At 46.8% G+C, this 14665-nt stretch overlaps 1 protein-coding gene across 6 annotated transcripts in view; it reads right to left on the bottom strand.

Annotated features, from left to right (window-relative positions):
• LOC120904775 overlaps positions 1–14665 on the bottom strand; it is a 157248-nt gene that overhangs the window by 43005 nt on the left and 99578 nt on the right. The window contains exon 3 of one of the 6 annotated variants that reach the window (XM_040315109.1): positions 6342–6462. The exons of 2 other annotated variants lie outside the window; for them this stretch is intronic. The gene's annotated coding sequence lies outside the window, so the exon portion shown is untranslated. Of the gene's footprint in view, positions 1–122; positions 931–960; positions 1423–6341; positions 6463–14665 lie in introns of those variants that run through there. 3 more of the 6 variants (XM_040315110.1, XM_040315114.1, XM_040315112.1) reach the window with 3 other exon arrangements.

The following is a 14665-nucleotide window of genomic DNA, read 5'->3' as shown; positions in this document are numbered from 1 at the left end:
GACGACGGCGAAACAAAAAAAAAGGATTATTTCCAATCAAAATTGTAGCAAAAACCATCGTTTTTTTATATGTGGGGAGAAAGGGTGCAAAAAAAAACGATTTGATAGGATTTTCAACTAACCATTTAATGCGGGACGGAAGAGTTTGACGAGTAGTTGTTTGACGGTGAAGAGACGCGCCGAGCAGATATAGCAGTGCCGATGCTTGCCCGATTGGTTTTGTGTGACGTTTGATCTTTCGTTTTCTCGTTGACTTATGCTCCGCAGCAGAAAACTCCAAGTTACTGGTTTGGTGTGTGTGTGTGCGGGATTTATTCTTTCGTCATTTTTCACACGCAGCACAACAGCACCACAGTCAGCAGAAGCGGCCGAAATCATCCTCGCTCTCTCACTTTTGAGTTGAAAAACGTAACGCACACACGCGGAACAAATTTGCATTCCATTTCTGAGCAGCTTGCGATTATTATTATTATTTTTTTTTTAACTTTATCCACCTTTATCGGATGCTTTTCCGCATCTTTCGGCACACGGTTTTGGGTAGGGATTAGCACATTCTAACACATTAAATTGCAGATGCACACATTCACAAAACAAACAGCAACCAGCAGCGCTCCGCCTCGAGGAATCGGCAATCCGCAACGCAGGCTTTCTTCTATTTTCTCATGCGCCAAACACACACAGGGTACTTTTCAGCAGCGGCACTTTGTGTACACCTCCTCCCCTCCTCTTTCCGTGTATCTCCCTGTTTTCTCTCTAAACCAGATACACATTCACCTTTCTATTAAACACAGTGAGCTCCCCCCAAAAAACGGCATTAGCCCACGGCGGCCTTTTTGCCTTCTAAACGCGCAAACACACACCTCCCCCGTTATGCGGCACCATTCAAAGCAATACGCACCCGCCCGTTTTCCTAACAACCGTAATCCCCTTCGCCCCCTTCCTTCACTCAATATACTTCACCTTAAAAATACACACGTAGAAACACTTACACACAATGACTGCTAGACACGAACAGCAAACACACACACACCAAAAAGGACGTCGAAGTGTCCTTTTTTGTTGTTGCTCGGTTGTCTGGTTTGGCTTCAAAAACACTTGCAACACATTTTAATGGAGCGCATAAGAACCTCTCCTGCTCCTCCCTCGCTTTGGAGCATACGAAATGATAATAAAAAAAAACAACACCGCAAAGAATAAAAGTGGAGGAACGCACTACTCCACAAACGCACGTACAAACACACTCACTTTAACTATGCCCCCGGTGCACCACCCCCACACAACACACCGTCCTCTTCGCCCGCACTCCCTCTATCGCTCTCTCTCTCTCGCTCTCACACACTGGTGTAGGGTTGGGGAAGAAGTGCATACACGCGCGCGACCGTGCTCCGGTGGTGTTTCCGTACGCACCCTTCAACGGTTTGTTCGTAAATGAGGCACAGCGCGGCTCACCAGCCGTGAGCGTACACGGACGGAACGCGCGTTCCGCTTCAGCGTCGGGGAGAGCATTGTAGGGAGCGAGAGAGCGACATTTATGCTCTGCTCACATACAAGTGAACCACGCGAGAGCGTTTTATGCTGCGCGCTGCAGCGCTCTTTTGCTGTGAGGGATGGTTTTTTCTTCTGTGATATTCGAAGGTATTTTTGGGACATTGCGGATACGGAAATAGGGCCATTTTGGGGGGGAATTTTTGTGTTACAAATTATTGGAGCAAGTTTTGATGAATCTTGAAGCCAAAATCATTGAGTTTGTAAAGCATTTTGGATGCTTCCTCTGGAAGAATGCATCGAAGTCAAAGAGTCAAGGGGCGACTCTCGCACAAGAGGGCTCTCAAATGTTTGCGTTAGTGTCTCTGAAGCACAGCATACTTCGGTGAGCTCTGGGAGTAGAGATTCTAGCATAGAAAACCTGTGAGCATAGAATTTTACGCCAATTTCGCTCTCTCTCGTGCGCTCTTTCTCTTCATCTGTGTTTTTCTCTTGGCCTGCTTCTCTCCGTGTACGCGTACACCCGACAAGCGCGTTTGTGAATCATTCCAGACACGCACACACCTTCCCGCAAGGGACTTGCTTCCACAATGCGTACAAAAACATAAGAAACGATCACACATACAGACACGTACATTCATCTCTTTTCCAGCTCGGTTCCAGAGAAGCAGCAGCAGACTTTGGTTCATGCTCGGTTAAATTGACAGCATCAAAAAGCAGGAACACAAAACGAAAAAAAACACACACAAAAAAACTAAACCAAACCAACATTCGAACTCAAACCCGACAAAGTTCACCGAACGGGGGGAGGGGGAAAAACTATCCCTTCTCAACTTACGCACCATTCCCGTACGGTTCATGTTGGTCAAAATGCAAGCTTCTGGGTGTAATGCAGAGAAAGAACCGAGGGCACACCGAGAACGAGTGGCCCGCTTTAGGGACTTTGAGCGTTTGCCGCATCCAGTGGGGCACCCGACCTGGACTAAACGGCGCGTGACTGACTCACGGGGCGAGTTCACGGCGACGGAGACAACCGTTGAGGAAAGAAGACAGCGTAAAAAAAACAATACAGCCCAACACAGCCACCCCGCGATGGGGCAAAGGGCCGGAAAAAGAAGGTGTTGTCCCGAACGAACGCACACGCATTACGAAGAGCTGGAAGGACACAGGGAGAGAGTGCGCAAATGAGTGCGGGAGGAAACAAAAGAAATGGCCCGATCGCGGAGGGGGTGAATTATGTTTACCCATCATGGAGCCTGCTTCAAGCGGCCGCCGCCGTGGGTCTGGAAATTTGATTCAGCGTCGCTTAATGACAAATTTCCCCTTGAAAAAACACGGTTAAACGGCACCGAACGGAGTGAATTTCGTAGTCCGCCACGACTGCGCTGAGGGCGAGGCTGATTTGGATTTTGTTGTCTCCTCCCCGCTGGATCTATTCCCCTATTTCCATACGTTGGTCATGGTGGACGCAAATTAGATACAAAAACCTTCTCGCGTCGGCCACCCGGAAATGCATTTGTTTTTTTTTTTTTGTTGGTCTCTTTTTCGGTGGATGGACACATTGCAGCCAACACATTCCACCCATTCAAGCTTGATGGAGGAACCATGATATGCTGGGCGCGGGGTCGGTCGTTCCGTGAGGCATTGGGCGAGGCGTTATAATGAAGCAGAAAGCGTGCGAGAGAGAGAAGGTGAGAAGGTTGAGGTGGTAATTAATTTGTCATAAGCCCTCCCGAAGCCCAGCGTTGGGCACGGCGGTACGGCCACCCCACCCCTGTACACACACAGGTGAGTGAGGATTTTATGATTATTTTATTTCTAACGTAACTTTTTAAATGCACTGCTGTTGCCCTTCTTCTGCTCCAGTTCCCTCCGGTCGCTTTGGGGAGTTCTTTCCGTTTTTTTTTTCTGTCCTTCTAATCGTACGGGAGAGGGCACAAAGGTATGCAAAGTTCACTTTCCGCTACTATCTAGTGACGGTTGGAGTGTGTGTGTGCGTACGTAAATGGAAACGTAATGCGAGCCCAGCACAAACGGGAGCAAAAGTGAAATGGGGAAATAAAAACCTTCACCATAGCCTTGGCACTGATAAGGATTGCGCTGACGGTGGGTTCTTGGTGGTGGTGGTTGAAGAGGCTAAAACAAAAGCAACCGTGCAAGACATTCTTCGTTCGTTTAACGAGGTTCATCCGTGTATACGGGAATGGTTTGCCGGAAGGGAGATCACCTGGTCGTGTTGTTTCTTTTTTCTTGTTCCCTTAGCAAACTGATGGAATATGTACTTTTCCCATCAAAATTAGAGTATGCATATAAAAGTGGATGCCGTTCGTAATAAAAGGTTTGCCTTTGAAACAGATGTTAGATGTTGACAGAAAAAAAAACGGAAGGCACTGGTAGAAAATGGGCAACCTTTAAAGTATTGGTTTTTTGATGAGCTTGCTAATTCAAAATGATCATTCATAGTAATAGCTGACTTTTATGATTTTTTTATGAGTTTTACTAACGTTTTGCCACCTCCAACTTGAATGAAACTCTTGTGCTCTTTTTTTTAAATAAGTTGGCACTCAAATGTAAGTGTGTCACCTTATCTCGAGCAAGTGTCACCAATTCTCGAATCGTTGCGATGCTACGTTGTAAGGTTTAACAACAAAAGCAAGCGTTTGATTATATCTCCGTATGCCACAAATAATTTGAGAAAGAGTGCCACTGTATCGAGTAGAAACCAAAGCTGGGAAGGAAACAAGTGAAAAAGTGTGAAAAATGTCACTGTTAACATGGGAAGCTACTTAATGGTTCAAAATTGTCTAGAGTCGAGATTAATAAATACCAACTCTACTACAAGATATCTTACTTTATTTGACGTCTGTGGTATTCTTGTTCAGATTGTCTCTACTACAAGACTACAAACTGTCTCTACAAACTACAAACTGACTACAAGACTGTCTCTATTACAAAAACTCAACTGCAAAACATCTTACTTTATTTGACGTCTGTGGTATTCTTGTTCAGATTGTAGTGACTTGACGTCACCACAGGTCACAACAATAACAAGACATGACGTTACATTATTATGATAATAATTCATTACAGAAATTCTTGAACTGTCAGTAGCAGGCAAAGTGCAAAAATAGTTCGTTCAATGTGCCCCAAAATTCGAGAAAGAGTGAGATTGGCTTGAGATAAAGTGCTAGGAACATAAAACAAAAATTTATAAATTAAATTTCAAATTCCTATTGAATTCTAACTTTCAATTGTTCTTTTTTATTCCCATGTACCATGTACCCATAATTCCATGAAAATGTTTCGCAATCGCTTGGGCAAAAAAACGGCGTCATAAAATGCAGCAGAAATTAAAGTTTTAATTCATGCATTTTTGGCATAATTATTCCACCCAATATCTTTTTCCACTTTTTTTTAAATATCGGTACACAGTGATAAACCATTTTTTGCCGTCGGCGTCTGTGTTTAAATTAAAGAATCACCCAGAATTGCGAGGAAGGAGGACGGGCATGGTTGTAAGCGTTCCTTTCGACCGTAAAATCAACCTCGAGATCGGGCACATTCCACCGCGCGCTAAAGTGTACTAACACACCGTGAGCGAATGTGAGTCGGTCGGTGGCCAACCTTTAGCTTTCATCCCACACCCCGCTGCTGCAGCTGCTATCGTTGGAGTTTTTCACGTCGAACAATCTTTCCAGAAGGCTGCTGCGGTGCTGGAGCTGCTGGATAACCACCAGCACACCCAAAACAGTGACAAAATGCCAGAGCAAAAATCATATCCTTCTCGTTCCGCTGGCAGCCCATCGCCCAGAAGCCATGGACAGAATCTTAAGTAATCAAAACTCTTGATGAACGAGAAATCAGAAGCACTCCATCCGAAAAACTCATGCCGTTCTCTGGCCCAGGCTGGAAAGCAGGGGACGACTTCTTCCAAAACTGTGGCCCCCACATAGACACTCTTTGGTGTGGATGGGAAAAGCTACCGGTACAAGATCTGGGAGAGGTTGGGACGTGTTTTTTGAATGCTCTATCGCGTTAACCTCCCAAAAATTCATCACGTACCGCCCCACCGCATCGTTGTCGCCGTCGCGTGTATCGCCGCGTAATGGCTTTTTTGCGCTTTTGCGCGTCTGGCGTTTGCCCTACTGGACACGCACCAGAGAGTGACACAGGGAGCAGAAAACGAAAAAAAAAAAACAAGACGGTGGCTGTCGATTTTTGTTATTAAAAGTAATCATAATCGTGAGACGTGTGGTGCAGGATGATGGGTGCCGTTTTGAAAAGCAGTGTTCGTCACTACCTCCGCCATCACACACAGCTGCAGCTCGTGTGCTTTAAAACGCGACAAGCTTGTTTTTACGACCCAAACCCAAGCGCGTTTCTTTGGGCGCTTTTCACAGTGAACGTCCACCAGAGCGACACACACACACGTCATGATGGACACGTTTTACGAGCCTTAACGGCAGCAGCAAACGGGGCCGATGGCTTCTAACCTTATTCTGGGTGTGTGTGCTTTTTTACGGCGAGAAGATCTGACTCGCTTGGGTGAGAAGAATTTACGTTGGAAGCTCCTAGTCCGCTTTTGGCGTGAGCCAATCGACACTCTTCGTGGGCTAAGCGTGCTCCTCCGAGCCAAGTCTCAAAGGCAGGCGAACAAAAAAACAAGGCTTCGAGTTTTATTATTTAAACGGTAGCCATAGGCCATTGCTAGAAATGCACAGGAACAGCTTAATTGCAACCTTATCTGTGTATGACTCTGAGAGGGTAGGGTGTATAGATAGGAGAATCATTTCTTTTATAGACGCTACCATATTCCATCATCATATTCACACTCTTGCCCGTGCTTAGGCTCTTACCTGGTTGCGGGATGAGGGTTGTTGTGAGGATTGCCTTGATGGACGGGGAAAAATGCCACCATATGTGTGTGACCCTTCACAAAACCATGCTGCTGGCTGCAGTCCTCGTGTGCCCCGCGTGCTGTAACAAAATAAAAAAAGCAAATAGAAAAATCATTTCTCGGTTCACTCGCGCTGCTGCCAAAGCGTGTGTTGTGTTACCAGTGCCTGCCGGCTGGGTAAGGACGTACACGTGGCTATTGATAGGTTATTTTTTTCTTTTGAGGAATCGCCCATAAACGCAATGATACACCTACTGTGGCATATGGGTTTTCAGTGGGATTGGGTGTGTTTCTCCACAATTTATATACATCTGTGGAATAATCTCAGATTTAACGATAAATTGAAATAAAATTGTATAAAAAAAATTACCCCATAATGTCCTTCCAAAACCACATTAAAATTTTTAACAAATTAAGATAAAGATTTACACTGCAAAGCGTGCCTCGAATGGAAAGAGAGTAATGGAAGAAAAACAAGCAATAATTATTTTATGTCATCAACTTCGCCCGACCACCCGCTGCTCCCACAATATCGCCCTCTGCTCCCGAAACATTTGGAAATTGCACACGCGCGGAATGGATTTCTCTCGCTTGATGTCCCGATTACGGTGAACCTTTTTTGCCGAGACGACGACGATCCCAGCCACCAAGCGGGAGGAAGAGGGTTGATGTTCGGTGGTTCGGGTGGAGGTTCTCGGAGAAGTATCGAATTATCACGTAACCCCTCCCTTGCGTTGCACCATTCACAATCGGCATCACAGACACATATATAAAGGGAAGCATTTGCCCATTTTTCCTGCATGCATCATCGTGCGTGCGCTCTCTTTCTCGTTTTGTCTGATTTCGACCGCCCGTAGGGTGGAACGGACACTTTTATCATGGATGCGAAATCTTTCCCGAGTTCCAAACTAGCGCCCAAAACTGCGCCGTGTATTTGTGTAGCCGAATCCTTGATGTCCTGGTGCGTATGCAACCCTCCTCCAGGAATAGCTCCCGGTAGCGTGCGCACTACCGCACACAGCGAGGAGGCATAAACCACCGCATCAAGTTACGCGGCGCGACCGATTGTTGTTGTTGCGGCCGGACGAATCCCTGTTTTGTTGTCTCGCACACACACACACACACACGCGCACAGCAGTGTGTGCTACCGTATAATTGAAGGAAGCACATAATTCAATGCTGACCGAGGAATAAATATACCGCGGCCACGGGACCACGACCCCCGGGCGCCATACCAATGATACCTCCGCCGGTCGAAGAGGAGGGGACCAAAGCGGGAAAGCCTTTTCCCGAATGAGTTTGATTACTTTTATGACGCGCTTATCGGCCTTGCCAGCATCATCGTCATCATCAGCGTCATCATCATCATGCGAGGTACGAGATCACGCTGCTGACTGTGGCGGTGTGGGGTTGCTGCAACTATTAAATTCATTAGTTCCACACTGTGGCGGTGAGCGCTGTTTGAGGGCCTCTAACCCTTAGGATTAGTTTCCTGTGGCAGGGATCCGGGGCCGACTGTTGCGCACCGAATGGCGCTGGGAGTTGCGAGAAAACAACTTGTCATATTGCCTTTGCTGCTGTGCTGTGCCATAGCAGAGTGGTGACAGTTTTGATGAGCAGAATTGCTACCGAGAGGGGTAGGATGACGACCACGATACGTTCCCTTTCATTGTACGTTCATTAGAATATGAAAGACACCATATGATGTTTGAGATTCATAGCGTTTGATATTAATATACACATTTGTGACTGGAAAGGGAGCGAGAGGATTGTTCTGTGTGCGTTGTTTATGTTAATCGGTAAAGGTCCTCTCGTTGACGGCGTGGGGGAAACGAAGTATGCAACCCCTGGGATTATGGGCTTGAAGCGAAGGCATTAGGAACTTATTCGTGGGCTTCGTCATTTTCCAAACTACATCTTTCAACTTCAATTCTGTTTAAAATACAGTTTGGGAATGATTCTTTCAACTTTAACCTCCAATTACACCGAGCTATTTGGGGCAGAATCGACGGGCAAAAAACAACAACAAACAACTTCCACAAACAATAACCGACCAAACACGCGTAACAACGCCCGCGATATAACCACTTAATCTTCTCGATCGAACGATTCGGTTAAAAAGAATCCCGCCATAAACCGTTCGATTGAAATGGTTATTCTTGGGACATTAAATGCTCTGGAACGCAGCGCGCGCGGGGATCACAGGCAAGTGGTCGTCGTCGTTTGCCACAATATCAATTCGCAATGTGAACCATTTTTGGGGTCTGTTTTTGGAGCTCCTGGAGGGCTTGAAGTGTATTAAAAAAAGGAAAGATAAAAACAATCTCCGAAACCGATTGCACCCAATAGCGGGCAATATCGCATTCGATCCCCGGCGAAAAATAACAATATACCGAAGGAGTCCGCGCACACCCTTTGCACCTTTCTATCAACACCTGTTTTTCTCTCTCTCCACGGCTGGTGGGTGGTTGGTCCGCAGTCGATGCTGAGACTGCCACCGTTCCGGTTTTCCGGCGAAACGAGAGCACGGCTCGAATCGAATCGGATCAATGGAGGAAAAAGTGCTTATCGTCACGCTTCTTAAATCTTTACTTAATCTCGACCGGACCCACCGGTGTGTGTGTGTGTGTGTGGTGCTGCCGGTGAGCAAACCGCTGCCGCTGCTGTGCTGTGTTACGTCGAAAAACAGATCCCAAGCGGATTAAGGCATCGTTGGGTGGGGGGTCGTGCGAGCGACCATCGGGAAAAAGGTGGCAGGCGATAAACAAGTGGTTTTTATCCCCGTCTGTCTACCACCGGCGTCGTTGTATCCAAAGTGTGGAGGGGACAAGAAGTGCCCGCGGTGGCACTTGTTTTATCCCTCCGCCAGGCATCTCCGAGGCAAAGGAAAGAACTTCCAAGAATTCGTACACGCCCGAAGGGAACGTTTGGTCCTTAAACCGTGTGCCACACGGTGGGAAGCTGGAAACTCTAATGCACCCGATCAGTAGTAGAGAGAGACAGAGAGAGAGAGAGAGAGAGAGAGAGAGAGAGAGAGAGAGAAAGAGCGAGGGAGTTGATCCACTACAATAAACAACGCTTGGGGCACAGGCTTCATGGAAGCAAATGTTTGTGCGAGTGTGCAAGCTTACAGTCGACCGCTTGGAGATGGTTGGTGAGACACGATACTGTCGCTCGGGACTTCCAGGACACACTCTCGGACGACCATTGCTGGCGGGCGAAAGTCCACAAAGTCTCGACCTTTTGCAGACATGGATCCGTTGCTACCCTTGTCAGAAAATACCAACGGCAACCAATGGATTGGCTGCTCAACAACCAGCGCGTCACCTGGAAAGCCTGGCTCGGGCACTGGACAATACGGCACTGAAAACACCAGACCTGCTGGAGATGAACCAGAACCCGCGTGGAGTGTGTGGAGAGCTGGAGCAGGGCAACTTCTACTGCCCTGTAGTATGTTCATTGCTTGTGAGCCTGTTGAGAAGCCTGTACGACTCGGATGGTTCGAACTTCTGGGGAACATCTCCCAGGACTCTTCGGATTCGGACCAACGCGGAAGGTCGCGCGAATGGAACAAAACACCAAAAGAAAAACAATCCAATAGCAACAAACAACAAGAGTGGCGGCGGTGTGGTGTTCACGAGATGTTTATGCGTTCGAGAGCACATCAGCGGAAAAATGTACATCTCCAATTTAAGTTGTTTTTTTATTCTTTGGCTGGAGAGAGAGCCCAGTGTTTTTTTTTTTACTCTGTTGTTTATATCCAGTTGTTCGATACGCCCCGGACCTCTCTAAAACAAGTCCCAAGAAATACCACTCTAAGCAGCATTCCCTACGATAAAAGTGAACGCGGGCGAGCGCACTCGCCGATAGGGAGCCGACCGCAGCCAACTATCGCCTAATGGCCGTGGAACGCACGAATTCCATCATCGCCGAGGCTGTCGGGCACGATGATACGCACTCAACCGCACGGCGCATATAAACCACTGGAAAGCCCAAAAATGGCTGTTAAGGCATGGAAAGAGCGTGTAGAAGAGAAGAAAAAAATCAGCCGTCTACACAGCACAAAAATTGGGAAACCGAGGAACAACTGTACTCGAGTACGGAGCGAAGCGTATGTAAGAAGCAAGAATCGTTTAAAGGAAGAGCATAAGATCGGATGAAAGACAGTTTAAACTATCCCTACATCATCGTCTGTCTGAGTGCGTATGTATGTGTGCACGCCAGCGCTTAAGTAAAAGAAGTTCAGCTTTTGCTCAGCCAGAACAAACGAGCAGAGTGTTTCCTTTTTGCTTTTAGTGCCGACGACGACGACCGTTCCTAGACCGTTTTGCCTTTGACTGTTGGTTTTTCTTTTCTTTCTTTTTTTCTTCTGTGCGCATTCATTCTTCCTTTTAATGTTACACAGCCACACAGGCAGGATATACGCAAGTGTTAGAACAGCAAAAAGGAGCCTCACCGTTTCGAAAAGAACACATAAGACGATCCCGAGAAAGCTGAAAAGAAAAACATCCCAAAGGTAACCGGCAGTGGCAGCAGCGATGAGCAAAAAAGCAACAAAAAAAAGTCTGCCCGTCGAAGCCTGGAGGCATTTCCGGGAATAAGGACTTCTTCTACAAACCGAAGCTCCGGTCCGGGTTCTTCTTGGACACCCTGCTGCAAGACGACGAAGAACCAGAAGAAGCAGTCCTCCGGAAATGTTCCGCTTGAGGAGGAACGGTGTCGTAAAAATTCAGGACACCAAGAATTTCAAATGCATCCCAGCAAAAAAAGAAGGATGAAAATGAAGAATTAGAAAAAGGAAATCTTCAAACATACACACACACACACACACACACACACACCTGATGATGAGCAATCCACCACCTTTGGGCTCGAGTTTTGGCTCACCGATGGAAGAATATCGTCCAGTAGGGTGGATTAGCAAAAGGCACACTGCTGAGGACCACAAACAAAAAAAAGGCGGCGGTCTGAAATCAAAAGGAAACTGTTTTCTTAGGATCAAAATAGTTCAAGCGCTGCAGGATCAAGCGGGACGCGGGTATGGACCAGGTTTTTTGTTGCTGTTGTTATTTTCGTTGTTTGGGCCCGCTTGTCCCCGTCAGTGAAAGTCCAACAAGCGACGACCTTTCTGCCAGAAGTCAAGCAGATGATTAGATGGCCGAACCCTGAAGGGGGGGACGACCCGAGTGATGTGTTTCCTTTTGGAAGGGAATTTATGAAAGTGATTGTAACCTTTTAATTGTGCTACTTTAGCGACCAGACGTCCCGAGCCGAGACACTTTAAGGTGCAATTTCCAGAGGAATCTGCCATTTTGGACTTTGTAGGAGCACTAGAGTACTTCCGAAGCATGCACGGTGTGAAGACATTTCCTGTTTCCCTTTTTTGCTTTACTATTTGGCAATCTTTCGGTGCCACTTTTTTTTGCCACTGCCCAACACAACACATTAACGTTTCTTTTTCCCCGCTCATCTCTCAACTTACTTTTTGTAATGCCCGTGCCGCCGCTCGGACTCACACATCAGGCCGCACTGTCCGCCCACTTTTTGGAACGCCGTAGACCACTACCAGGTATCATACGGGGGCCCCAGGGCGGCTGCATGTTAATTAGAGGGCTTACGAGCGGTTAACATCAATTACGCGAACCACCGCGCACACCGCGCGCGGGATGATTCGGAAGTTGTAAAGATTTTATTGCCCGTTCCTCATGTCCCGTACATCTTTCACGCCTCGCACACACACAGATGCACAAAGACACGTTGGAAAAGATTATCTCGGGAGAGGAGAAGTTAGTAATGCATGTTTTACGATTGATTCTTGGGAGAGGGCCGGCGTGGGGGTGTATTATTGTCGGGCCGTGTGTTTTGCGCCCGTCAATTTTCTTCGCAACCAGGGATTTTGGTGAAATTGCACGTACGGGATATGAAAGCTTTGCCGAAGTTTAATTGCATTAACTCGTATTAAGTAGACGTAAATGGTGCCCGCACATTACGTTGTTCTTTGAAGTTTTGTTTACAGCTGTGTTGCTTTGGGTATTGTTGGAGGAAGATTATGTAGAGTCTAACTCTACGTGGAATAGCTAGAATGGTAAAAAACCCAAATAATGACACTTGTGATGGTTTATGTTGGAAAGCTGAAATTTCTTCCTTTTTCTGAAGAGATATTCATTAAACAGATGATGTGCAAAATACTATTATCAGAGCATAATATCATAACGGAGAACACTTCATTTCATGTCTTCAACTAAGTTTAAAAAACTGTAAGAATTTGGGTAAACAAGCACACAATTTGAGCTTTGAACTATGTTTTCTGAGTATTCGGATGAGGACGAGTCCTGCCATACGCTAATATAATCGCGAAATCCAATGTCCAATGTAACCCCGAAACCCAAATGACAACGTTCCAGGCATATTGGAGTTTGCCAATAGTAGATAAAACAATAATGCATTTCAAAATCGTTTTGTTCTTCGTTTTCATATATATGTTCATGGCATGATATATGTTCTAGACTGAAATTCTGAGGACTGAAGTCCTGCGGAGTTTAATGCTTGGTTTTGTATGGGGTGTTGAAACAATTTCAGCCTTCAAATTTCACTCTCTATGCAAAAGACCTGGTTGAATTCGTAAAACACTCCAATAAATGCATCCTTTTGAATCACGCAAATGTTACTCCGATGCTCAACTAGCACACAATAGCTTGGAAGCAAATACCATCCATTTCAAATGTACTACCCGGGAAAAATGTTATGATAATTCTAGGTCCCAGGAAGTGGTCCCCCGTTTGGTTGGCATTATCCACAGTTATCTAACGCTTAAAAATTCAACACAAATCCCCACAGTGCTCTGCCGATTCGCTCGAAAGCTTTTGTCGAAAGCGAGCTGATTCACGTGCCTGAAATTCCAGCCCAGACAAAGCTCTCACTATCTCCAGCACTCCTTCAGCAAATCATCATCATCATCATCATGATTGTCATCGTTACACATGCGTGAAATGTGCGTGTGTGTGAGTTAGATTTTTTCCCCCTTTGATACACACACCTTCCGGGAAATTATGTTTCGGGACGTCTCTCGGTTCCGGGCCCCTAATACCTGGGTCCACTGTCAATTGTCAACGCTGGGGTTCTGTGTGTGTGGAGTTAATACAACACCAAATGTGCGTGGGGGGCACACTATCCCGTGCCCGGATCAATTGAAGCAAATTATGTTCAAGTGGAACCGATGAGAGGACCTTGGGTTTGGTTAAAATTATCCTTTCAAGCGCACCGAAGCGGGCCGGAGTTGAGTCCCAGCACCAGCCTCTTGAGGTGTTCTGGGCAATGTGTGTGTGTGTGTGTAGGATAATCTCCTTTCCATACGAGCACGGGAAGTTGGGCAAACTGTTTTCCTTTCCCGGGTTGGCAGTTAGGTGAGCCTCCGGGGGGAGGACACGAGATGGCAAGAGTAGTGCGCCAGGCCGTGCCGGAAGGCACGAATGATGTCAGATGCCAAATTCAGCCATCGATCGGGGTGGTGAACTACTCGCCGTGAATAGAGCACTCACTTAAAGCTGGGCAAATGTGTGCCAGCCCGAAAGATGAAAGTTTTCCTCCTCCGAGTTGGCACGCGACCATGTGTGTGTGTGTTGCGAGAGTCTATGTGAAGTGTAGTTTCTTCTTAGATCTTAAACACAAAGACCAAGTTTTGGCAAAATACTGCCGCTGGTCGGTGGAAACGCGATCGAACAGAGGAAGGAAGTATTAATAACTATTATGACAAACATTTTCCGCGTCTCCGCGCGCTTGTGAAACAATGGGCTTGCCCCGCGCTTTCGGTGCCCCCGAGTGGAAAAGCCCTACGGGAAAGGCGGGAAATAGTTTGCTGCGCTACTGCTTGGCTCGCTGGCTGGCTGCCGAATTTGTGTGCCCTCACACACGCGCGCCACGTGCTCTTTGTAGCTCTTTACACATCATCCACTACTTTTCCCCGTTTTTTCCATCCACTGTGACGCAAACCATGGACCGTAGGCGGTTTTTCGGGGGGGTCGGTGGGAAGGATCGAAAGCTATTCCAAGCCTCCACAATATTCTCCATCGTATCATAAACGCTTCGCACGCTTGGAAAGGGCGATCCATTTCGCCTTGGTATTGGAGCGGGAAAATAAAGAAACGATTCCACACACGTCAGAGCTCTCCATGTGGACCACGACGGCCGCGTTCGTGCCAGTATCATCTCCATGCCAACGTCAAACTCGGATGGCTACTATTTTTTGGCACACAGAGCAGCACCGAAGCATGAACGCTTTTTCCG

The sequence above is a fragment of the Anopheles arabiensis genome, chromosome 3, assembly GCF_016920715.1.
Source record: "Anopheles arabiensis isolate DONGOLA chromosome 3, AaraD3, whole genome shotgun sequence".
NCBI classification, from domain to species: domain Eukaryota; kingdom Metazoa; phylum Arthropoda; class Insecta; order Diptera; family Culicidae; genus Anopheles; species Anopheles arabiensis.
This window is presented reverse-complemented; position numbering and strand designations above follow the sequence as displayed.